This window comes from Echinops telfairi, unplaced genomic scaffold, assembly GCF_000313985.2.
Source record: "Echinops telfairi isolate 266 unplaced genomic scaffold, ASM31398v2 ScPeMD7_9;HRSCAF=40, whole genome shotgun sequence".
Lineage (NCBI taxonomy): Eukaryota > Metazoa > Chordata > Mammalia > Afrosoricida > Tenrecidae > Echinops > Echinops telfairi.
Window position 1 is genome coordinate 25,633,897 of NW_022103906.1, and position 27,235 is coordinate 25,661,131.

General features: G+C 42.7%; 1 long non-coding RNA gene across 1 annotated transcript; it reads right to left on the minus strand.

Moving 5' to 3' along the window:
* Window positions 1-468: 468 nt before the first annotated feature.
* Window positions 469-4,338, minus strand: LOC123521283. Its single transcript, XR_006679752.1, has 2 exons — window positions 4,256-4,338; window positions 469-1,345 (listed from the first exon to the last, which is right to left on the minus strand). It is a non-coding gene; the product is annotated as an uncharacterized LOC123521283 (long non-coding RNA).
* Window positions 4,339-27,235: the final 22,897 nt, after the last annotated feature.

Consider the following 27,235-nt stretch of genomic DNA (forward strand, 5'->3'; position numbering starts at 1 on the left):
CCCCCCTTAATCTTAAATATATTTATATATGTACATGGCTGTAGTTAGGCTTGTATATATGCCCTTTGCCTCCTACTTCTTTCCTCTATTTCTTTGCAGCTTCCTCCTATCCCAATACCATGTTCAGCCTTCATTCTGGGTACAGTAGTTCCTCGCGGTTTTCTTGACATTTGAGCATGCTAACTTCTTTCATCAGTCCGTCCTGTTAGGGCAGCCATATCATTGTTGCAATCTTACCACAGACCTCGGCTTCTTCTGGTGATTCGACTCAATGGATGCTGCAGACATCCCCGCCACACTAGACACCGAGATACCACTTGCTCCATTGTCATTGCTGCCCTTGGGGAGACCATAGAGATGCTGCTGCTGCTGCTGCTCCCAAGACATCCCTTTCCCTTACTTTCTTCTCATGCCAGCCGCTTACAGCACAAAACTTGACGTGGGTACAGACGATTGATAAAGCGTGGGTCAAATATGCAGGCTTTATTCCAAGGGAGGCCAGAGAAGTATTTGGTTTTTGTAGTGGAATGTAGGGTCTGCTTCCTTTGAAATTGTGTATGGTGGGAGATGCCTCAACCATACCACAGATATTCAGATACTGGGCAGTCAAAACTGGACACGTATCTGCAACCAAATAGAACGCAGGAAGACTGTAGTTTTCTAGCACAAGAAATGCAAGCCATATTGATAAGATAGGAAGAGCCAGGGAGGAGGTAGAATACTAAATACTTGACTCTGAGGCTGAGACAATTGATATTTCCTTGTACTCTCCTCACAGCATCAAAGGAAATTTAAATGAACTAAAAGCACTTTCCTACAGTGGCATTGATAGCAGAAAGCAGAGACCAATCTACCACCCACCCCCATACTCAATGCTCAGATCACTACGATCACTACTAGCCCTGTAGGGCTAAATACTGCCCAGCCCTGAGAGCCCCAGACTCTGAGCACCCTCAAAGGTCACAAAGTGGTCTGAGAGAGGTGGTGCTTTTAGTCAAAGCCCCCTAAATCCCACTCACATAGGGATAAATTGCAAGGTGAGCACCTTAAGAGAAAGTTAGTTTACAATGCAGGTAAGAAGTTTCATCTTGTACTATTATATGGGTGACATGGACAAATGTCATGTATAAGAATGTGGTGATTCAATCATTATCCTCAATTCATATTCACTTGTGCCATGTTCTTGCTCTGGCCTCATCATGGGATTTATATCCTTCTACTTGGTTCTTTGAATCTCAGGTGTCATCCTGAGAAGATCATGTCCTCAAGAACCAGGTTGTCCATGGAGAATGGTAGGTATATGGAAGAAGTCCTTTCCAGTAGACTAGCCTAGATCAGCAGATTCCTACACAAGTAAAAACATGTGGTAATTTTAAGCTGCTAAATTGCATTTTTTTAAATACTTTTATTGGGGGCTCTTACAGCTCTTATCACAATCCATACAAACATCCATTGTGTCAAGCAAATTTGTACATGTGTTGCCATCATCATTTTCAAAGCATTTTCTTTCTACTTGAGCCCTTGATAGCAGCTCAATTTTTCCTCCCTCCACCACTCTCCCTCATGAACCCTTGATAAATTATAAATTAGTATTTTCACATCTTACATCTGTCCCACTTTTCTGTTGTTTGTCCCCCTGAGAGGGGGTTATATGTTGATCCTTGTGATCAATTCCCCCTTCTCCCCCCACCTTCCCCTTACTCTCCTAGTATCTCAACTCTCATTGTTGGTCCTGAGGGGTTTATCTGCCCTGGATTCCCTGTGTTGTGAGCTCTTATCTGTAGCAGTGTACATGTTCTGGTCTAGTCAGATTTGTAAGGTAGAATTGAGGTCATGATAGTGGGGGGGAGGAATCGTTAAAAGACGAAATGAAAGTTGTATGTTTCATCAGTGCTATACTACGCCCTGAATGGCTCATCTCTCCCTTGTGACCCTTCTGTAAGGGGATGTCCAATTGTCTACAGATGGGTTTTGGATCTCCACTCTTTGCCCCCTACCCCTCACCCACCAATTCACATTGGTATGATTTTTGTTCTGGGTCTTTGTTGCCTGATACTGATTCCATCAACACTTCATAATCACACAAGCTGGTGTGCTCCTTCCATGTGGGCTTTGTTGTTTCTCAGCTAGAAGGCCTCTGGTTTATCTTCAAGCCCTTAAGACCCCAGATGCTATATCCTTTGACAAGTGAGCACCATCAGCTTTCTTCACCACATTTGCTTATGCACCCGTTTTGTCTTCAGCCATCCTATTGGGAAGGTGAGAATCACTGAATGCTGGATTATTAGAACAAAGTGTTCTTGCCTTAAGGGAGTATTTGAGTTGAGGCCCAATGTCCATTTGCTACCTTAATACTTAACATACTTAAAATACTTAACATACTTAATACTTAACATAAGTACATAGATCTCTTTCCCTATCATTATATATAAATATATTTATATATATAAATATAGATATCTTTATATATATAACTATAGATCTCTTTCCCTATCGTTTTATATAAATATATTTACATATGTGCATGCCTGTATTTAGACCTCTATAAATGTCCTTTGCCTCCTAGTTCTTTGATCTATTTCCGTTTACTTTCCTCTTGTCCTACTAATATGTTCAGCCTTCAATGGGGTTTCAGTCATCCCTCACTGTTACATTGCCCTTGATTAAGCTCCACTAGGCATCCTACACCCTACAGAGTGGGAATTGTGCTTGTTTTGCCCATCATACTGGGGAGAAACACTAAGGGCATGCAACAGAGCATAAAGGGGAGCAAAGCAATGAAGGCCACAGGAATACCAAAAATAGACTTTGGGGACAAAGTATGGCACCCTATCAGACTCAACTGGAAAACACCCCTAAAGTTTAAAAACAACACACTTGGAACCATTTATAGGCTTTTCCTTTTTTGTCATTGACTTTCTTTGTGCTATTTTGTTGGTGGTGGTTTTTGTATTTTTGTTGTTGTTGTTGGTTTTGTCTTTGTTGTTTTGTTTGGCTTTGCCTTGTTTTTGCGCTTATTAATATATCTGCATGTCGTCTAGATAAGATAGGGAGAATAAGCAATTCAGAGAAGAAAACAATGGGACCAGTGGTTTGGGGGGCAGGGCATGGGAGAAGGGGAGGTGGCAGAAAGGAAGAGGGTTCAACCAACCCAGGGACAAGGGAACAACAAGTGCACTAAAAGCTACTAAGTTTTAGGAGTATTCTGTAATGCATCAATAACTGACCAGAACACTTGCCTTGCGTTCTAGTTTTCACCTGATGCATTGCTCATGATCCAGCAGCATGGACCTCTGCCTTCTCCCAACACGTGAGAGCGCGTGCGCACACACACACACACACACACACACACACACACACACGCCAACACACATTCACGAACATTTGTGAATACACGTGCAAACACAGTTAGGAGCCAGCACCTGAATTTGCAATACCTATTCTTTCCAGAGCTGGCACCGGTAATATTACCACTGTAAAACTGTGCTTTAAAGCCCGTCCCTCCTACCCCCAGCCCTCCCAGAACTGCTCTTGTCTTTTGGGCTGACCTTGGGCCTAGGGGTTGCAAGGCTCTTTTGTCAGTCATGGGAAGGTAGTAAGAAGTAGGGTGGATATTGCTATCTATGCCAACAGCCAGATATTTGGTCACTGAGACTGGAGGGCCCATGGACCCTTCCAGATGCAGCCTCACTCTTTGACTTCTCAGTGTCCCCAGATATGTAACTGGGGGATCAGAGCAGGTCTCCACAGAGACCCCAGAGCATCACAGATACAGCAAGTTGAGGGCATGAGACAGAGAGTGTGTGAAAAGGCAAGGAAGCGGCAGCAAACGAGCCAGTCAGGCAGAAGACAGCCACCAACTAGTGGAGATTATGAGGAAACAAATGAACAAAACAGTGTGACATCCCAGCAGTGCATGTCCTCCAAAGTGTGAGCTGGGAGGGTAGTCTGGCTGATGAATTTTAATGTCACAGGGAGCAAACCTGCTGCTAGAATCTCTGTTAGATATGATCTCAGAATGAATAGAAACAAACAAACAAATAAACATCACAGCATACCACCATCCCTAGTACCTACTGCATAGCTCTACCTCTGAAGCCTTCTCCTTCCTCTTTCTCCTCTCCAAACAGCTGAGTCACTGGAGGTTAGGACCCTGCCCCAGCCTGTACCAGGCATTGCACATCCGGGAAGGCCAGCAGCTGAGGGAGGCTGGAGAGGCTCGCTGCAATCAGAGCACCTGATGGCTGAATCTCACCTCGATCTCTGGGTGCTCTCAGCCATGAAAGGAACAAGAGGAGCATCTTCCATGGAAGCACTTCATCACAGAGACAACATATTGATCACGTATCCCGGGCAGCTGATTTCTCAATTCAGGATGCAGTGAACGTTTTAATAAATTCCTTTCTTCTGCTGGGAAGATAAAGATCCCAGGTTGAGGAAAGCCAGCTACAGCGAGAGGACAACAGACAGATTCCTGCCAGAGGAGGAAGAAGGAGGGACTGGGCTCAGACTGACCCGAGGACTGGAATTCGAAAGAAATTTCTCCAGAGGAAACCAATCTGCTTTAAATATCTGCTAATTAAAGTGGCATAATTCACTCGATCATTGTATCTCCATGTAATATTCATTTCAACTAAATCCTCTAAACATTTGTGGGGTCCCTCCTTACTTGCTAGGAAACCCTGAGTGTTCCAAGTGGTTAATTTGCCCACTATGAGTGTGTGTTTGTGTGTGTCTGTAAGAGAGAGAGAGTGTGAGAGAGGTACTAAAAAAAGGGTGGCCATTCAAATTCACCCAGAAGCACCTCAGATAAAAGGTTTGTCCTTTGCTTCCAAGACGTCACAGAAAAGTGTGTGGAATCATTCTATTCTGCACACGTAAATTATCCACGATCAGAATCAATTCAATAAGTGCATTTGGGGTTTGTGTGTGTGTGTGTGTGTGTGTGTGTGTGTGTGTGTGTGCTTTGGTTTCATTTTGTTCTCCCTTGCTAAATGTCTCACTCGAATTGATATCAGAGGTGACGCAGACCTGGCTGCAGAAAAGAAAGGAACATCAGGGACAAAAGAAGGTGAGGCCAGAGGCAGCCTCTCCTTGCTGTTACCCTGGGAGAGATGCTGCCCTTGTATCCCTGGGTTCTGGGAAGACAGAGAAGGAGGAGGACACTTTGAGAGATGGTGGCTGCCAAGGGGAGAACCTATGCTGCTGGCACAGGCCCAGCAAGTGGTGGGAGAGTCAGGTCTGCTTCTTGGAATCTCAGTACCGGGATCTCTCAGGTTTATCCCAAGAGCCCTAAGGGCAGAGAGGGAAGGTGGTTTTCCCAAAGCTGAACAGCTAGTAGGATTACATCTCAGGCCTGCTTTTTATTTTGTTTTATTTTTACCACACAGCTCCCTTTGACTTGTGTAGATAAAAGAGTTTATTATAGATACCCCCTTCTTGGAGAAAGCATTTATAGGCCTTGGTTTGAATCCTGGCTCTGCCACTTATTGGCAGTGTCACTCTGAGCAATATACAGAATCTATCTCTGCCTCATAGCTTCAGTGGTTCAGTGGTAGAATTCATGTCTTCCATGAAATAGACCCTGTTTGATTCTCAGCCGGTGCACCTAAGGCACAGCCACCCCCCGTCTGTCAGTGGAGGCTTGCATGTTGCTGAACAGGTATCAGCAGAGCTTTCCAACTAAAATGGATTAGAAAGAGAGGCTTTGCAATCTAATTTGGAGAATCAACTGATGAAAAAATCCTATGGATCACCAGAATCTGAATCATAGCTTATCCTGGCGGGGGCTCAGGCCTGGGGAGTGTTTCGTTCCACTGCACATGTGTTCACCATTCAGTGTCACTGAGGGCTGACGTGAAGGTCATTTATAACTTTCTGTGCCTCGATTTTCCATTAGGAAAATGGGGATATCAAAATTTACCTCAGTGTCAGTTTTAAATATTACATGAGATAATATTAAAGTACTTAACACAGTAACTGACATCTACTAAATTAATTACTAAATTGTAATTATCCCCCATGCAGTATGTTAAGTATTTTATATAAATTATTTCATTTAATCTTCAGAGCATTCCTCTGCCGTAGAAAAGGTCATTTTCCTCATTTTTATCGTTGAGGAGCCTAAAGCATGAGTTAAGGAGCTATCTTAAGGTCACACAGCTTGTCGTTGGAAATGCCAAAACTCAGACGTAAGCAGTTTGATGCAAGCACCCATACGCTTGTATGCTCTCTATACTACCTAGTCAAATAGTTATTAATATCCTAAGTAAAATCACACCTAATTGTGAAAATGCTAACGGGGCTTCTTGAGTCTCCTCCCCCAACCCCTTTTATCTTTAGTTCCAATCCCTATTAGTCTTGGTTCCCATCTTATCATCACCAATAAAAGATTCATAGAGCTAGAGAGAAGCAGGTCAATCCCCGAGGCCATCCAACCCTTTAATGAAGTCACCAGCGACCATGGGCTTGACCCTAACTCAACAGGCTTCAGCGTTGAGGTGCCCTCATCTGGGAGTAATTTGAACCACTGAAAAGTAAAAACAGGTTGTGAATGGATGATAAGGCACCTGGAGAAATTAATTCAACCTCTGGGGCTAGGTCCTAAGGGGCATGGGGTAGCCAGATGTACTTCAGTGCACGGTGTTCAAGGGCCAGAAAATAAAGTAGGTAACTTGGCAAAGCAACTTCAGAACCCCAGGAATTGGTGGCATTGTTCTAGATCTGGGATGGCAATAGCAATAATTTGTGTTGTTAATTCTAACTCCAGTTCCCATAGCCAATTTTGACAGCTAATTATGGCACCATTTTCTGCTGGGTCTTTATGAGGATGCTTCTAAAAGTTCATGGGAAAAACAGAGTTCAAAGGTAAGGGAATTTTTCCAAACCTTTTGAAGACCCCTAGTACCAGGCTTCAGTAGCAGTCCCATCTTCCTGGAGTCAGCGCTTGAGAAGAAACTTCCCTGTTCTCCTCACTTTGTGTCCTCTGTGTCTTCATGACAAAGTCCCAGCAGGGTTTGCAGATAGGTATAAACCAAGAAATCTGCTAAGTATTTTATATGAGTTAATCCTCATCATAACTATGGAAACTGTATTGTTCAATGGTCCATGGCCTTCCTGCAGCCTCTCTCTTGGTAATATGATTTCTCCTCTCCCCTAAAAACGGTAGAGCAAAATAAAACAAACAAACTCAGTGCCATCTAGTTGACGTCATGTCATAGCAACCCTGTAGGACAGGGGATCGTTCCAAGACGGTCACTATTGATGGGGCTAGAAAGTGCCTTCTTTCTCCCTGGGTGTGTCTGGCAGTTTTGAGCTGCTGACCTTGCAGGGAGCAGTCTAACACTTAGCCACTATACCATCAGGGGTTCTGCCCTTGAAAACAGGTGGTCCCCATTTCCTGCGCCTTGAATTTGGCCTGGTTTTGTCACTTCTTTGACCAGAATAACGAGAACGGTGTGTTGTGCTTTTTCTGAGACTTCTACAGACTCTGTCTCTGTCATGGGAAGAAGACTAACCATCTAGAAAAGAGTCTACTTTTTCCATCTGAGGCCTTTACACTAAACACGCCTCTAGACATCTAATCTCTAAATGTATCAAAAGAATGGCATTTGAATTCAAACCTGGATGGCAAGAAGGGGCCGATTGTGGGAAAATTAGGGTAAAATAAGCTACAGATAAAGGGAGGTACAGAATGAGGAAGCAAAAGAGGAATAGATTTGGTGTCCACAAGGAAGAGATAAAAGGCTAATGCAATAAAATGCCTTACAACAAACAGTAGTACCCTGTTTCCCCGAAAGTAAGACATCCCCTGAAAATAAGACCTACTTACAGTTTTGCCTCTCGCTGAAATATAAGGCATCCCCCCATAAATAAGACCTCCCCGAAAATAAGTCCCCCCCGAAGCTACCGTAACTCTGGATTCTGGACCGTAGAGGCGGGTGCCACCATGCAGCTCATTGTTGGCCCCAGCACAGCCGGAGCAGAAAGGAAGTGGCAGGTCTATTTTAATAAAACAATAAGTGTGTACCGTATTCTTCTTCATGGAAAAATAAGACATCCCCTGAAAATAAGACCTAGCGCATCTTTGGGAGCAAAAATTAATATAAGACACTGTCTTATTTTTGGGGAAACAGGGTAGTTGAGAGAAAAGAAGTAGGGGCAGTAGGGGCCATTTCTTGAACAGCTCTGTCAGCCAGGGTGAGGGTCTAGATATAGTTCTAAGTGCTTGGGAATTTTCTAGAGGATTTTGAGTAGGGTAGGGCTACAGCTTGGATAAAATTGCCTTGGTCTGACATCAAGAGCCACCTGCCTGACCTACAACTGAGCACAGATGCATGAGCAAGACCAGAAAAGCCATGCACTTGATACCTAGACTTGTGAGCAAGAATAATGCTTATTATTCTTGAGCTGCAGTGTTTTGAGTTGGTTTATTACACAGAAATAACGAACTGATACAATAGCTTATGCTGAAAAGTTGTGGGGGGTGTGGGGAGGGAAGGAAGGAAAAGGAAGGGTAAACAACTTGCCCAAGGTCACACAACTAGTAAATATCAGACCTTGAATACAAACTCAGGCGACACACCTCCAGAGCCTATTCTATTCATCAGTATGCTACCACAACCTCCCAGGGTACCATCTTCCTTTTCTGCTCTAGAAATACAGGAAAGAATTTTCTCATTTCTAAAACAGTGTTTACACAAGGAAGCAATCGCTTCAGAGAGTCTTTCTCATTCTGAGACAGATTAGACACGACCTGCGGCAATTCCTCAATCCCTGTCCTGGCTGCCTTGACCAGTCATGAGACTGGAGAGAAGTCTGCTTGGTGAATATTTGGCAACGTATATTTACTAGTTAGTAGCATTCAGAAATAGCGTTCCACCGCTAAACGGGAGGGCTGAGGTGCCGTATTCGTCAGGATGGTCTTGGCCTGTCTATGGCAACAAATAAACCTTCAAATTTCAATGGCCTTAAGTCAACAAAGGTTTCTTCCTAGTTGATATCCATGCCAATGCAGATCAATTAGGCCTAGTCCACAATGCAGCCATGTTTTGTACCATCAAAAAGGGAAAATAAAGCTGTAAGGGCTGGGCCTGGAAAAGCCTTTGTATCACGTCTGCCCACGCCCCATTGTCCAGAAAGCAGTCCTAGGTCCAGCCTAATTTTAAGGGAGGGTGGGAAAGGGGGTCATCCTGTGTCTCCTGGAAGACTACATGTTGTGGTCAACTCATAGCATGGTCTCTATTACACGTGCCACGGAGATGCTGGGTACTAACACTGCAGATGCCCAAGATGTCTGGAGCTCTCTTGTCCACTGTGTCTCTGCTATCCAGCGAGGATACTGCTTTGTTGCCTTACAGGCCAGCTGGGCCTGTGCTCCTTTCTTAGATCTTGCTTAATACTCTTCTTTCCCAAAGCCAACTCTACTTAGCATTTCCTTGGCTGAGCTCCCAGGGAACACATCAGAGATAAATGGGTGCTCCAACTACCTTAACCTCTGGCTTGCCTTCCAGGTCTCACCCCAGCTCATAGGTGTGCATCTTCCTCAACTACAGAGGCCTCCCAGGAAAATAGCTTAACTTGAAGAAGACCAGGGACTCCCACTGTCGACCACCTTAAATTCCTACGCACACATGAAAAATGTTTCAGGAAACAGTGGGGTCATGAAGGTGATGCCACCCAGTGTGGGAACTAATAGTGTCCCTCCACCCATGTACCTACCCATTCATGAACCTCCTCCTATACTCAGACCATGCAGAATTCTTAGCTTATTGTCAATTTTAACAGGATAAATATAGTTGTAAATTGCTTAAGTGTAGTATCTTAGATTATATGAATACTAATAAGAAAGTATTACAACACAGTTAGAGCATTATTAGTAACTGTGTAGAAGCCTTTTTGAAATCATATTCTTTTTCTTTAATTGCTACTTCATTCTAAAATATTATATAGGTCCATAAATATGAGTTATCAAAATAGTATAGCTAAAGTACCAGAAAAATGCCACAAACCAGTGCCTATACCACCAGCACCACCACCACCACCAATAACAAAAAGGTGCATACAGTACTTGCAGCATGAGATTCAAAGCATCCTTGTAATTGGGTAATACTGACAACTCTGACAAGGATGCATTAGAAGATACAAAAGGTATATTAACATGGAGTTTCAGCCTTATAGGTACTGATACATGTAAGCTGAACTTACAAATATATATATATATAATAACAAACTCCAGATATATATATAATATATATAAAAGTCTAGATTTCTTGCTGAAACACGACACAAAAACTTTATAGACAGTCATTTGGGGGTCACTCTTTCGGACTCATCCAGTAAGATTGGCATCCCTGTACTCCCCAAGTCATTCCACGGGCAGGAAACTCCAAGGAGCCTCCCAGCTCACCGGAGAGACAGCACATGATGATATCCTGAATCAGTTTTCCACCTTGCCGACCCTCCTCATCCTACAGATCATGGAACCAGAGCCTAGACTCTTGATAAGTAACTTGCTGAAAGACAGAAAGCTCTTGTCCTTGGCGGGAATAATAGACTTCCCGATTGTTGCAAATGGTTAATGCCCTGCAATGTTAACCAAAAATTGGAGGCTTGGGTCTATCTAGAGGCACCTCAGAAGAAAGGTCTGGTGATCTACTTCCATTAAATCAGTGGTCAGAAATCTGATAGGGCACAGTTCAATTCTAACACACACGGGATGATCCTTCATCAGCGATAAATCGTCAGCAACGTCTATTTGGTCCTGGAGTTTAAAGACAAGGTATTGCTGGCAGGCGGGTCCTCAACCCCAGGCCTCTGCACCACTGCTCCAGACCCTCAATGTCACACTGCGTGTCATTCAAAGCCTGCAAGAAGGTGGTGGTATACATTCATGACAAGTATTTCCGACACTCAACATACATGGGGGGACTTCTGGCCCCCTTTTCATCCTCTCTTTTAAAGTCTGCTAACCACTTCCCTCCTTGGCCTGGAGAAGCAGCTGATTGCTGCTGTCTAAAGGTAAGTGTGGGAGGTAGAGCCCAGTGGGGGCGGGAAGGGGATGGGACAGCAGAGGGCTTCTCTGCCAAGAAAATGAGGCATTCAGCAGCGAACAATGGAAATAACTAGGAGGAGGAGGAGGTGACAGGCCTGTTTCCCAGGAGACAGCCTCACTGCTCTCCTCCCTAAACCTTCTCTGTCCATCATTCTCCCTCCACTCCAGAGATACTAGGTCTGCCACCCCATGGCCACCTCCATGCTTTTCAAAGCTAGGAACCAGAAACAAGCTCAGAAGAAGGTGACTCTTTCTTCCTTCTCTTTTCAGCATCTCACTTGTCTCTTCAGCCTCAGTGTGCCCTCTACCCTGCTCAAGATGCGCACCTTCCTCAACCACAGTGCAGGAGAGGGAGGTCTAGTACACAGCCAGGATTCTTATGTCTTGGGAAGAATCAGCCTAAATTAAACAGTAGGGTAGGAACAGGGATAAAGGAGTGAGGAATAAAAGAGCTAGGGGGTAGTGTGGGATAGGTTAAGGATAAAACACATTCCTTATGGAGGCTAATTTCTCAGTGTGGCATACCATGGTAGCTTATGTGTTGCTGTGATGCTGGAAGTCATGTCACTGGCGTTTCAAATGCCATCAGGGTCTAATGGATAAAGCTGAGGCTTGGAAACTTTAAATAATTTGTGAAAAGTCAGACAGTAGTTCTAGTGGAAGCAAGTCTCACATTCAGGATCCCTACATCACTATTCCAAGTACTCTTTAGCACAGGGGGCAGCGAAGGAGGTATGTGTTGACTCGATAGCTGTGTGAGTTTGTGGGCTTATTTTTAAAGTGCCAGCCTGCAGTTATGCAATTACACCTTTCCCATCTCCAGCCAAATCCAGGAATGTCACTTCCAGCACAACTCAATTCTTCTCAGCATCAAATCCATGGCCGTACAGTTGATTCTGACTCATGGCTACAGCATAAAACTACTCCATAGGGTTTTCTTGGCTGTAATATTTTGGGAAGCTGATCATTAGGCTTTCCTTCTGCATTGCCATGAGTGGGCTTGAACCATCAACTTTAGATTAATAGTCACGCACAAACCATTTGAACCGTCTATAGAGACCCTCTGCTCAGCTCTTCCCAAAGCACAGATTTAATCACTAAATGCCTTCTGCTCTATGATGACTATGCTGATGTGTGTACGTGTGTGTAGAGGGTAGGAGAAGGATGAGGGTTTGGCTCTCAACCAGCATCAGAGATGGGTGAGAGTTCATTCAAAATATTAAAGGGGGAATGTTTGCTTCCTCTCCTCCTAGCTAACTCGGATTGCAGAAATGTCAGTTCATTCCTGAGAGGCTGAAGAAACAAGGTGGAATCTGTAAGGACTTAATTACAGTTGCTCTCATCACTGCAGCATGAAAGACCTAGCAGTTCCCTCCAGAGCCTGGATTTTTCACCGAATGGTGGAGAAAGGCTGGAGGCAGGGATTGGCAATGGTTTTCCATTTGTGCTCTTGCCAGGGCCAAGAGTCAGTGCCAGCCTACTCTATTATTTAGCATCTGGAGAGCTCTTCACAAATGTCAAGTGCTTTGTTATCTTCTGATTAGCCTCCAGCTGTGCGTTCTAGCAGGGAGGTCAGCTCCATTTCCGAGACAGGACAAACAAAGGCACACGCTGAATGATTTCAAAAACATCGGCTCAAAAACTGGTGACGTTTTAAAACATTTGATGAGCAGAAACTGTAATTGTGTAGTGAGAAACAGCTCCCAGACATCTCAGGGACTTTAAACAACAGAGATATTGATGTGGTTGCTGTGTTTGTTCATCACTGTTTATCTGAGAGCTCTACTCCTCAGGATCCTCATTCCTTGACTCAGTTGTTCCAAGATTTGAAAGCGTGTGATAGACAGGTTGGCAAATCACACACGGGGCTCCTGAATTACCGTGTTTGTTTGTTTTTTTGCTCACATGTCATCAGTCATTCGTAACGCCAAAGAAACAGAGAAGCAGACAGTCCTAGTGTGCCCAGAAGAAGAATCAGAGTATCGGAGAAGTCCAGGGGACTACCAAACAACCATGTGTGTGGACTACAGAACTTCAGAGGTGGAAGAAGCTAAAAGAGCATCCAGATTATTCTTAATTTACAGAAGACCCAGTTCCAGAAAGGTAAAACAAAATTCCTCCGCACTAGGTGAGGACACTCTAAAGCTAAGGTGCCTGGCATGATTGAAAAGGGCTGGTTTGAGTATTAATCAGGTCTCTCTCTTTAAAAGGTTATTTAGCGTGTTCTCTTTTTTGGCCTTCCTAAGAATGGTGACTGTAATTTAGAACCTTTGAACTGCTTGTAAAATTTTAAATCGCCCTCAGAAAACAGAAAAGGCAAGAAGTTGTTTGTGAAGAAATGTTTACCTGGGTGATCTTGAGAGAGTTCTTGGGCAGTACACAGCATACCGCAGAGGAATGTGTATGTAGATTGTTTCCTAGGTTAATTACAGGAAACCTGTGTTAGAGGCTAGGTTAGCCAACCTGTGACACTTTCGCTTGTTATTGTCTTGTCACTACATGTACTGGATGGCCCTCATCATTGTGGTAAGTACTCCCTTCCTCGCTGTTCTATACCAGGGCTCACTTCTTCCTTCAAATGTCAGAGCACTTCATTTCAATTTGCCCGCTCTGTGTCTCACTGGCTTAAGCTGTATGTATTCCTCAATAAACCCGTTTGCTTTACCTCTAACAAAATACTCGAATTTTCTTCTTCAACCAAACCCAGGTATCCCCTTGCCCCTGCGGCCCTTCAGGGGTTCTCCCTGACTCTTGGGATCAAGAACAAATCCTCCAGATGCTCCAAAATAGCTCCCCCAGGAGGTAGCCCTGCCTGGCTCTCCTGCACTTCCTCTCGTTTCTTCTCTGGACACACTGGCCTTCTCGTCTTCCCTCAACTGTGCTCTGCTCCCCTACCTCAGACTTTGCTTCTTTACCTCTTCCCTCCACGTCTAGTCTCAGTCTGAATACCCCACTGCCTTCCCTAACCCTCAGACAAAATCCATTAGGGTCCTTTGCATTTTTTCCTCACAGGCCTTTTCACAGTTTGCAGCTTTGTTTTTGGGGTCCCTAGAGAGTATAAAAGGACCCTTGGTGGTATAGTGGGTTACACATTGGCCTGCTATCCACAAGATCAATAGTATGAACCCACCAGCCACTCCTTGGGAGAAAGATGAGGCTCTTTACTCCTATAAAGAGGTATCAGAGTTTCAGAAAACTACGGGGCCAGTTTTACACTGTCCTTAGAGGGCCACTATGAGTTGGAATTGACTTAATGGCAGTGAGTTTGGTTCAGCGTGCAATCGTGTAGATGCACTTGGATGTTAACTGAAAAGTTGTTGTTTCAAGTCTACCCAGTGTCACCTCAGAAGAAAAACCTAGTGCTTTATTTCAAATGCACACACACACACACACACATACACACACACGCCACTAAAAACTCTTTGGCGCACACATCTACTTTGACACACATAAAATCAACACGAGCCATAGTTACCTGTGCAGCAACATGCATCTCTGTGTTTAAATGTGCTGATAATATCTTCCACCTCTAGTAGGAGGTAAAGTAACCTAGGGCAAAAATAGGCCTGTCTATTGCTCACCACTGTTCACAAGAAGATCTATGGGCAGAAATGTTGGCCTTTATTTGGGTTCTGTTTCTCAAATGTGAAAGTTGGACACTGAATAAGGAAGAGAGGAGAAGAAATAAAGCATATGAATTTCGGTGCTGGCAAGAATATCGGAAGTTCCACGACTACCAAAAGTAAGTCTCAGAAGAAGACTTTGTCTCTCATCCTTGGGACTTCAGGTGATTACGAGAGTCTAGTCCCTGGGGAAAGCGCATCAGGTTGGTAGGGCAGAAGTGCAGCAATAAAGAAGGGCCGGGATAAGATAGATGGATACAGTGGCTGCAACCATGGGTTCAAATATAAAAACACTTACAAGGACGGCACAAGACAGGGAGGCGTTGTGTTCTATTGTACATTGGGCCACTTGAAGTCCAAACTGACTTGACACCAGCAGTATTTTTCAAATATGCTTCCCTCGACTTAGGTCCTATGGATTAAAGGGCCTACCATATTTCTGTTAACCGAGGATGTGCATAGCAGGGATGGGACGGATATGAATAATATGGTTGTGAACTCCGCTAAACTATGGACTGACAGAGAGCAGGGCAAATGCTTTATTCACGTCAGCATCCCCAGCACTCACTAGTGTCTAGCACCCAGTAGCACCCATTCATTAAATGTGCGTTTTCTGTTGACGTTGAAATTCCAGAAACTAAAAGGCAAAAGGCAGACGTACACTGAGAGTGTACTGAGGAGTTTGAGGTTCTTCTTGTGCATGCTGTAGAGCAGTGGTCATGCATTAGGCAGGTGCATGCCTGGTGCTTGGGGAATAGAATTGAGCTCAATATCTACCTGCTCAGTCTGGAACGTCCACACTCTATTCCTTTGAGCCAAAGGTTGAAGGATTGCAAGTGAATTAGTTAGGCTAATTGCCAGGTTAGTTTGTTTGAGTAACCATTAACACTTCAGATCGCCATTAATTTTTTATTGCTCATTATCACGTTGGTGTGAATTTATAATCACAGACCAGCACCCCAAGGTAAAGAAATAAGGACAGCTGAGAAAATGAAAGAAGAAGACAGGAGCCTGACACCGCTTCATGACAATGGTACTGCTTGATTACAGGGGGAAATGGCACCAAACATGTCCTCCATCCTCAGTCTTTTCACACCTTCAGTCTAAGTTGGGAATTAGAGCTTGTTTTGCCGTGTTGGGTCACAGGGGCTGTGACCCAAAGGATCTCAAAGCATAGTCTTATGGGGAAAAAAACAACAAGGAATTTTTCCTCTTCTTGGGTCCTCTGTCTGAAACCTTTCCTCACGTGTGAAGTAGACACACTAACTTGACCTTATCTTTCACCTTTGATTTTTTGCTCCTCTTTCCATTAGACCCTGAGTCATGAACTGAAAATTACCTCTTGTTTTTACTGAAAACCAAGCCTGTGGCTCCTAAATCGATCCTGACAGAGTAGAACTGTCCCACAGTTTCCACAACTATAATATTTAGACTTCCATGTCTTTCTCCTGTGCTTGATAAGTTCAAATTGTTGAACTATGGATTAGCAGCTGAGTGCTTAACCACTGTGCCACCAGGCTTCCTCTTTAGTGTTTTTCCAAAATCAAACCCAAACCCACCACCATGGATTTGATTACAAATCACAGTGACCCTATATATCAGGGATGAACTGTCCCTGTGGGTTTCTGAGACTAACTGTAGAGTAGAATGCTTCATCTTTCTCTAGCAAAGTAGACTTCTGGTTTGAACCGCTGACCTTGCTGCTAGCAGCCCAACATGTAACCACTACACCACCAGGGCTTAGGTGCCCATGAGTAAGACAAACTTCCAGATGTATCTCCCTTCTCATGTCTTGTGCACAGAGAGACATGGTGACAAACTAATATCACATAGGAAATTATAATAGATACACAGCTGGTTATATACTGCCAGTATTGGGGGACTTACAATTCATTTGGGAACATTTATTTATTTAACGGTCTATAACTAATATGAAAATGCAGGCCACACTTACAGAGTATAGCCCTGATCTGTAAGTGATGCCTGGACTTTCATCTTGGACTAGAGAAGAGTGTCTTCCAGTGTCTTCCGGTGCTCTTGGCCAGGCTGATACTGACCCTGTATCCTGCCTAACCCTGAAAATAGTGATTGGTTATAATCAATCTGCAGGCTCAGCCTGGTGATACGTAGACAATAAACTATACCAAAAGGACATCATTAACCAAATCAGCATCAAGTCAGTTTGGAGAGGAGTTCAATGTCTCAATCACTTGGGCTATTTCTTACTCCACATCACGACATCTGGGGTTTGTGCTTTCAAGTTGCTGCCCTCGTCCTGCCGTGGCCCAGAACCCTGACTTGGACTGTGAATCCAGTGTTCCTAAGCCTGGGGTTCTTATCTCTAGTTTAGATTCCCCGGTGCCTATGTCCTCACTCTCAAACCTGGAATCATACATGCCCCACCTGAGCTTAGAGACAGTGCCTCCATGGAATTTTTCTATGTGAGTCTTCTGTTAATAATATTCAAATCAATTTTTACTAGGTTGTCTAACATTTTATTATTGATTTGTCAGAATATTTTATATATTCTAGATATAATTTGTCAGACTATTTTATATATTCTAGTCTGAAATTGTATTTTATATTTTAAAATCTATTTTTATCAATGAGTAGTTTTTAAATTATCTATTTTGATGAACATATGTCTTTGATGGATCAGTGGCAGTGATTTGTGTTGGAATTTGTCTTTGATTGTGATAAAATTTATTGTATTGTTTCATTTTTCTTTAGTGAACAGAATTTTTATCGTTCCATCGAAGAAATTTTTGTCTTACTACCTGGTTGCAGAGGTATTATCTTTGTTTTTGTCCAGGAGCTTTATGAACTTTTTGTACTAAGATCCAATAGGGTCTTCACAAAATTTGGTGAAAAATATATTAAGAAATAATGGAATTTTTCCACAAGTGCTTTGAAGCTCCCTCATATAATTCAGTGGGGGTCATTTTTTAAAATATCATATAAAGTATGGTATGGAATCATGTCCATCTATCTGCAGTGCATGTGCCGACAGACTGTGCCTCCACATTCCAAGCAACTGTAAGACCAGGAGAAACGAGACATGTGCACCCATCGGTATCAACCACTGTACCTTCATCTGTGCTACCACTATGGAGCCCTGGTAGCATAGTGGGCGCTGCATTGAGCTGCTAGTTAAAAGGTCAGCACTTCAAATGCACCAGCTGCTTTGTGGGAGAAAGATGAGGCTTTCTGTTCTCACAAAGATTTAAAGTCTCAGAAACCCTAAGGGGCACCCCTACTCTGTCCTGTAGGGTTTCTGTGTGGTGGCAATCACTTGATCGCAATGAGGTGGGGGGTTTTTTGGTGATAGAACTGAATATTCGAGACCCTTACACGATATTGTGAAGGTGAAATCTATTCATTTTCAAAGTACCTATGTCCATTCTGCTGCCACTGGTTAGGTACACGTGGCTTAGGTCATATGATGTGTTCCTGTCACTGCTGCCTTCTGATACACATGCTTTTTTAAAAAATATATTATAAATTGAGAGTTAATATATATATCATATCATTCCATAGTTCACTCACATCAAGCAGTATTGTACAATTGCTACCGCAATCAGTTTCCAAACATTCTCTTACTTCCTGGACTCCTTGACATCATCTTCTTTTTACGCCCTCCCTCCCTGCCACCACTGTCCTTCCCCACACCCCACAAACCCTTATTCTACTTGCTGTCCCTATGGGTTCATCAATTCTGGGTTACATATACCAAAAAACAGAAAAACATAGAACATATTTTCAAGAGAGTGACCCCCAATGACATCGCCCCTCTGGGATAAGCCTTAATATGAACAAACAACATACAGAAAATATTGAAAACCGGATCAGGCCCAGCACACATCAGTTTTAATTCTTCAAGTCAGGTTTATCCCTTTGATTTTCTCTACTCATCTCTCCAATGAACTCTGTTTAGTAACCCCTTTCCTCCCATCCTTCAATTATGGTAGAAGGAGACATATGATTCTGTTCCCCATTGGGCCTCTATGGGCCATGCACAGAAAATTCAAGTTCTGCTAAGCCTCCAATTGCCCCAACACTACCAGCTGCAGAGTTTTCTTGCTGACACACTCCTTAGACCCCCGCTTCTCTGGGGGAAGACATATAACTTGTGCACATAGCACATTCAGACCTCCCTTTCCCTACACAAGCACGTTTTACGGGTTATTTTAGCTTTGTAGAAAAACCTCTTTCCCAGAGGCATCCAGCCCTGCCCAGCATCAGGAAGACTCCCAAGACCCCTCAACAGGTTGACTGAGGTAGCCTCTGCACAGGGCACACTCAGGCCTCTGCCTGGGCAATTGATATTCAAATGTCTGAAGGCACCTCCCCCTCCCAGTATGACTCTTGCTCTTAGTTCTCAACTCTCTTGTTCTGTGAATGAACAAGCCCCTTGTAACCATCACGCTGGTCTGCTGCTTCAGCTTTTTGTGCTATTTCTGTCATTTCTCTACCACCAGACTATGCTGTGCCTGCCACTGCTTCTCACCTTCTTCCACGTTAGACTTCTCTCTGAGTTTAGGAGGTCTTCAACTCAGGAATCCTGGGTCCTTGGTCCAAAGGCTATGTTCTACTACAGATTCTGAAGATCTTGATGGGACGCTCACCAACCATCCAACTTGCGTGGGTTTTGCCCTACAGTAAGGAAAACTTTTTGTGAGTGTCAAGGCATGGCCCTTCCACCAGGACCAATCTCATCAGTAGACCATAAGTCACATCATTTTCACCGTCCTAGCAAATCATTTTGTGGGAGTTAGAAGACCATGACTAGAGAGGCCATGTAAAAAGATATTAATTTCACTGCATATTTCATAATTTTCTTTTAAAGATATCAAGTTCACCCAGGAGCATTCATTTAGTGGTCTTTCCTTTTGCCTATTTAATTTCCTTACCACTTTTGTTGAAATTATTTTGACCTCTTATGGGTGTGTCTATCTCTGGACATTTTCTACCGTCTCATTGCTAAATTTTTCTACTTGTACATTAGTACCACAGTCTTCTGATTATTATAGCTTGACAGTCAACCTTGAAACAGACTGAGTTCTTTATACAATTATAGTTTTATTTTTAACCCATAAATTTTTGGCTATTACTTCTTTAGTATCAAATTAATAATTTCTACAAAAAACACTCTGGAAAATTATTTAATGCTAAACTGAACTTACAGATCAGTTTGAAGAGAATTGATGCTTTCATCATGTACTTATCTTCCAATCCATGAGCATGAAATGTCACTATTTATTTAGGGTTCATTTTTCACATGAAAATTTAATTGTTTTCCCTGTAGACATCTTTTATATATTTTTGGAAGTTTTGTGTTTTTGCTGCTATATACACGGTTTTATTAACATGGGTTTTTTTTTCTATTGCATGGTGTTAGTATATAAAAACACAATTTATTTTTGTATGTTAATCTTGTATTCTAAGACCTCGGTGAAATAATTTATTAGGTATAGTAGCATTTAAAATTTTTTCTTTTGTTTTGTTAGGAGTGTATGGATTTTCCCTGTTATAAAATATATTATTGGAATATAAACACAATTTTATCACATTTTACAGTTTTAGGCCTCCTTTAATTGAATTGGATTATACCTCCAATATGATATTTAATAGAAATGGTAAGAATGGACATCCATGTATTGTTGTTGATCCTAATCTTAAATATTTTCAATACTTCTCTCTTAATAATGAATTTAGCTTATATGCTTTTCATGTGTACTCTTCATCACATTGAGAAAACCCATTTGATTTCTACTTTTTAATAAATCACTATTGAAGTGATGGTATAGGTGATTTATTCATTATTACACTACATTATAACTGATCTTTACATTATATTTTTACTATTATCAATTACACTGGTTGATTTTCAATTGTTAAATTATACTTGCATTCTTGAGATAAACTGAACTTTATATAAGTAGTTCATTTTATACATTGCTGAATTTGATATGCTACATCTTTGTTAGAATTTTGCTTCAATCCATGTTCATTTGATAGTTGTCTGTGATTTTATTTGTTATTAAGTCTTTCTTATTTTTTTATGTTTAAATTATGCTAACCTCCCCAAAATGAATTGTGAAGTGTTTCTTCCTCTGCTTTTTGAAAGAGTTTATGGAAAATAGACATTGCTTTACTAAACATTTAATGCTACTGTATATATAACCATAGATGCCTGAAATAGTCATTATAGCTGGTTTTAAAATATGAGTTCTATATCTCTAACAGAGATCAAACTAGTCAGGCCATAGATTTCTTTTTATGTCAATTGGGAAGCTGTTTTTGAAATTTCTTCAATTTCACTTTTGTTGTCAAGAGTCTAAACATAAAGTTTATATATTTTTCCCTTATTATCCCCTTAACAGTCATAAACTCTGGGCCATATTCACTTTTAAAATTCCTGATTTTTAGATGATCTCTCTCTCTTTCTGGTTCCATCTACTTTGGGGCTTAATTTGTTTTTTAACTTACAGAAACAATTTTTTTCTTCTTTCTTGAAATTTTTCCATTTTTAATGTTACAGTTCATAAAATTTATTTCCTTTTCTCATATATTTTGATTTGATGTATTCTTTTCACAAGCAAAAATGCTATTGACTTTAGAATTCTATTATTTTCTAGTCGGAATATCTTAAGCTATACATTTTCTTCATCTCACTATTTTAGCTACAACCCACGCATTGTGACATTCTGTGTTCTTATAATTGTTCAGATCAAATATCATCAAATTTTCTATTAGATGAGATTAGGCAAATTATGATAATACAAAGTCTTATTAATCTATCACATTCTCCTAATCTGACCCTGTTTTATGCTTTAGTACTTCCATTAATCAGGAAGACTTTAAATCTGGAAGAAATAAATATAGATTAAAAAATATAATTTGTCCTTATTAAATTTATTAAAATTTACCAATTTCTTAGTTGTCTAGAATCACTGTCCAGTCTTTTCCATCAGACTTTGTCCAGAAAGCCAAAATCTCTGGATTGCTTCTTTTCCAAGGTGGCCACCTCTTCTCTCTCACTTTTAGCCTTGGAAATATCACCGCTCAGGAAACTTTTCAGAACCTCTACATGCACCCATGGTGTAATGGCTACACACTGGGCCATTAACAGCAAAGCCAGCAGTTTGAGGACCGCCAGGCATTCCGCTGAAACAAAGACTAGGCTTTCTACTCCTATAAACAGTTTGTCTCAGAAATCCACAGGAGCAGTTCTCCCCATCCTATGCCGTCACAACAAGTCAGTCCCCAAGCGACACTCATTCAAACAAAACAAGGGGCTACTCTATTGCTTAAAACCAGGTAAAGTTGTGTCAAGGTTGTATTATTTCTCCATATTTATTCAGTCTGTATGCTGCACAAATAATCCGAGAACCTGGACCACATGACAAAGAACCAAACTGAAGGCTGCCTTATTGATAGCCTTCCATACACAGTTCACACAATCTTCCTGGATGAAAGTGAAAATGTCTGGAAGCACTTACTTAGGAAGACCAAACACTGCATGCTTTAGTAACGATTGCACCTCAGTATAAAGTAAACAAAAATCTCCACACTGAACCAAATAAGAACATCATGAGAGATAGAGAAAACATCAAAGTCGTCATGGATTTCACTTAACTTAGACCCACAATCAGTGCTCATGGAAACATCAGTCAAGAAATCGAGTGATGTACTGCTTTAGGAGAATCTGATGCACAAGACCTCTTTAAAATATTCCCCCCAAACACCAAACTCAACTGCCATTGAATCAATTCTGGCTCACAGTGAGCCTATGGGTCAAGGTCGAACTGCCCCTGTGAGTTTCTGAGACCATAACTCTCTAGAGAAATAGAAAGCTGGTGGTTTCAAACTACTGACCAGGAGGTTAGCAACCCCACAAGCCATTCACTATGGCACCAGGGCTACAGAGTTAACAGGTTTAATTTTGAGAAGTAAGGTGTGCCTGACCCATGCTAGTATTTTCAGTCACTTCATATGTACATGAAAGCCAGACAAGGAAAAAGAACGATTAGAAAAGAATTAATACATTGGAATTATGATGTTGGCAAAGAGTATTGAACTTCCTGGGGGCTCCGAGAAGAATAAATAAATCTATTTTGGACAAAGTCTAACCAGAGTGTTCCTTAAAGCAAAGATGGTGAGACATTGTCTTTTGTACTTTGCACATGTTATCAGAAGGGACGAGTTCGAAAGCATCATGCTTGGTAAAGCAGTGGATCACTTAAAAATAGAAGACTCTCAAGAATGTGGACTGACACCGTGGTGCAACAATGGGCTGAAACAGAACAACTGTGAGGATGGCACAGGACCAGGCGCTGTTTGTCCTGTTGTACAGAAGGTCACTTTGAGTCAGAACAAAAAACACGAAAGGAAGGGAAAGAGCCAGGCTGACTTGAAATTGTCAGGGTTCAGTAGGCACGTGTTAGACTGTGAAGAAGAGAACTTTGGCAACCAAACAGCCCATGGGATGAAGGACAAAATCCCCAAACCAAACACTGCCATAGAGTGAATGCCAACTCACAGCAACTCTATAATACAGGGTAGAACTACCCTTGTGGGTTTCTGAGAATGTAACTCTTTACAAGAAAGCCCCATCTTTCTCCCACGGAGCATCTGGTGGTTTTGAACTACTGACCTTGCAGTTAGAAGCTGAGTGTGTAACCACTACATCATGATGATGTCATTCCGGGTTAAATCAACTCTATAAATCAGAATAAAATCCAAGGAAAAGCTAGTTGGGTGGCATGGCGGTAATGGAAAGGCTAAAAGAGTTGGATGGAATCTAATGGAGCTGGATTTTAGAATCCCCAAATACCAGGGTAACTTGTTGAATACAAATGTCCTATTGTCCTATATTACGCATAAAAACTAAGGCATTCTTAGAGCCTAAGATTTTTAATATCACCATCTCCTTTATTATATGGAATTGTGTTTATTTTATGTAGGTAGTTCATAAAGGAACGATGCCCATAATCACACCACAATGTTGTGTGGAAGCAGAGAAGACAATTCAGGAGACCAAGTTCCCACCTCTAGACGTTTTCTAAATCAGACCCATCACTTACCAGGGGTTTTAACACTGGGATGAGCTTGAACATTCCTATTTAAAGGGCCCAAATGTGCCATTTAGAGAGACTATTTTCATCTTTGCCCGTTTCCTTGAGGCAGGATTCCCTAAGCAGGGAGGGGGGGTTCCCTTGATAGAATAATTTGGTGACTGTTTACCAATTTGTACAATTAACATGACTTTTAGATGTAAATATAAATCAGCCCAGGGAAACACATGATTAAGTAGCAGGCAATGTGCATTGGGTTTTAAAAGGGCTGCCACTGAGGGGTTAATCCCAGGCCTCCCACCACACCAAACGCATTCATCAAGTTCCGAAACAGAAGCCTGTGGAATAGCCAAGGCCCCAGAATGCAGTGGGGGAGGCCAGCACCGTGGAGTTATTCCCAGGTGACACTGTTTGAATGTCATTTAAAGTTCACTTTCATTATTTTAATTGTCACTGTAAAAATTTTTCATTCAGGACTGATTATGTTCTAAGAGAAATCAGAACTTAAATCCCAATCAATCATAATTGAACGTGTTGTTGCGAGTGGCATATAAAGCTGAGTCTCGGATGTGATTAAGACAAGTATTAGTTACTTGTGAAAAGCTGCAGGGAAATTTAGGAGCAAGCAGGATTAATTCTGAATAATTTACATGGCCAAAGCTATCAGAAGAGGAATGAAAAATGCTTTATAGGCGCCTCATCATGCCCAGCGAAGGATGTGGCTGTTAATTTGAGTTCAGATAGGAGTTAGTGGAAACATGATGAGGTTTGTGCCGCATCACACTTTGCATGGAGTCTTGTGCTCAGTCATGAGATTGACATTCTCATCCTGGGTCTTCTGCTTCCTGGCAGTGTAAACCTTCAGAATATATGCAGCCGCCCGGAATCTGTTTCTTTTCTCAGTAAAATGTCTGCCCTGGACATTTCAAAACACATTCATGACACCCCCCTGCCCCCGAAGGGGACGCATAACAGAAATGTGGGTAAAAGGAAACGACAGACAGTATAAGATAGGAAATAATAATAACAATATATAATTGATCAATGATTCACGAAAGGGGGAGGGTGGGAGAGAAAGGGGTGAAACAGAGGAGCTTCTACCAAGGACTCAAGTAGAAAATGTTTTGGAAATGATGATGGCAACATATGTACAAATGTGCTTGATACAATTAATGTATGGAATGGTATAAGTGCTGTAAGAGCCGTCCAATACAATGATAGTTTAAAAATTCATGAGATACCATAATAGCAACCTGCAAGTCCTCTGAAGCACAGACTTAAATTGTTATCAAGTGTTCCCTTCCCACAAAGGATAGATCACATGTCCAGTGGTGGACAGGCTCAGTCCTGCTAGGATGGGAAGAGGGTGGATATGGCCTTTGGATGAGTCTTCTTAAGACATTAGGTCTCATGGAGAGGGCGACACCAAGTGCCAGGGTCAGATTTCTATCAGAGGAGGGTATCAGTTCTCTCCGCCTGTATCTCCCCTATCCTCCCTTTCCCCAAATCCAGTTGTATTTGTGGACACCAGGCTTGTTGTGTCACCTTCCCCAGGTGCAGGGAACTGCCTTCCCTCTTTTGACTGCACAGACTCAGGAAAAGAGATACGTGGGGCAGGAACTGGTGCAAAACTCAGTCTCTGGAATAGAATGGAAGGTGAACGCACAGGCTTCACAGTCAGGCAGATGGATTTGACAAATTCTTTAATTTCTAAGGCCCAATATTCAGTCATCTGGAAGACAGGGGTTACCTCTTGGGGCTAAGGAAAGGCTGAGTCCCTGACAGGTTGTAATCTCTTTAAAACGTTCGCTTTAAAAATCACTGCTACTTTGAACCTGCTGTGATATCACCACAACACCGGGGTTCGTCCAAGGATTTCACAATGGAAGCCTGTGGTCAGAGCCCTTGGCTTCCATTTCCCAGGTGTCTGCCTGTCTGCCGTGGGCCTGCCTCTCTTGGGGCTGGATTCTGGCGGTGTATAGAGAGACTGATAACCTGCTAGCAACCCTGACTTCTCTCTCTGTATCTTAACGCCAGTGGCTCTACTCGCGGAGGGAGACGGGCAGACAGCAGGAAGTGATTGTCAAGGCCTTTTCACGGCCTGGGAGGCACAGCTTCCTCAAGTGCCCCACGCTCCCATGCAAAGCAATTTTTTCTTGGAAAGGGAAGTCGAGGAAACTAGCAGCAACCTAATAAAGGTCTCTGAAAACAATGTTTCTCCATTTGAAAAATAAACCATGTCTTTAAATGCATTAACTCTGTAGGGAAATAAATGTAATAAACCAAATTCAATCCCTGCCAACATTTGTTTTCTTATCTATGTAAAATCAATATACTTGTTGCAATTATGTCTTTCAATAAATCCTCCCAAAGTCTTATTTTCTCATAAGATTCCGCGTCGCACTCAGATTCATTGCGTTCATTTTCCATCTCTAGAAATTGTTTCTTGCATTTTCAAGCCACCCAGCTTCCTTGGAGGATGTTGCTCCCCGCCCTCCGCCCCCTTCAGTTGCTGCCTCTCTTCCATGAGAGCCATTTAGGCAACAATTGCTTTAATTGGATTGTGGTGCTGGGCTGCGATTTGCTCTCTTGGTGACAGCCCCCTTTGGTGTAGGGGTGAATTGCCTGGCCAGAGCTCGCCCCTGCCTGCCTGCGCCTGTGCTCCATGGCCCCTGGAGGGCAGCTGGAGGGATTGGAATCACGTCACCCCTGGGAGGTGCACACGGGGCTGCGGTACTGGGGAACGGATTGTGCCACGGCCACGGAGTCCTCTGGGAGGAACTTTCATTTTGTCTTTTTGTGGCTGTGCGTGCACCCTTGGGCCTCTGGGTCTCAAACAGGCTTAGAGGACATGGATCACAGCACGCTAGCGCAAAAAGAATTTTGGAAATGCCCCTAGTGCGCCCATCTCGCCCTCCTTGTGGGAATCATGAGAGTCGCCTGCCAGCACCTTACCCAATGTCTGTGCCGGAAGGTCCGCAATGGAAGGAGGCGGCTCCCCCGGAGCGCTGCTAACCGAGCCCTGTCTGCACACTTCAGCTGGTCACCGCAGGAGCAGATGCATGTTGTACTGTTTGGATTTAAAACAAACAAATACAAAAAATAATAATAATTTTTTTTTAAAAACTGCCCTCCAGCCCATGCTGACTTATGGCGACTCCTTATGGTAGAATCGAACTACAATGGTTATCTTAACCTGAAGCAGTTTGCCAGGCCTTCCTTCCTCAGCACTCCAAGCGAGGATTCAACCGCTACACTTTAGATTCGTTGTGCAGACCGATTGAACATGGCTCTGGTCTCCACTGAGCTTCATTAACGACGCTTCGTTTCTCAGCTCAGCCTTGGCGTGTTCCCAATGCCTCACATTCTCTGCACCTTCGCTCTCCATCTTCAGTTTTCTTGGGTCCCCCCACAGGGCCCTCTCCCTTCCCTCTCCCAGGGGACCTGCCCCGTGCCCCCTCTCCACACGCTGGACACCCGGG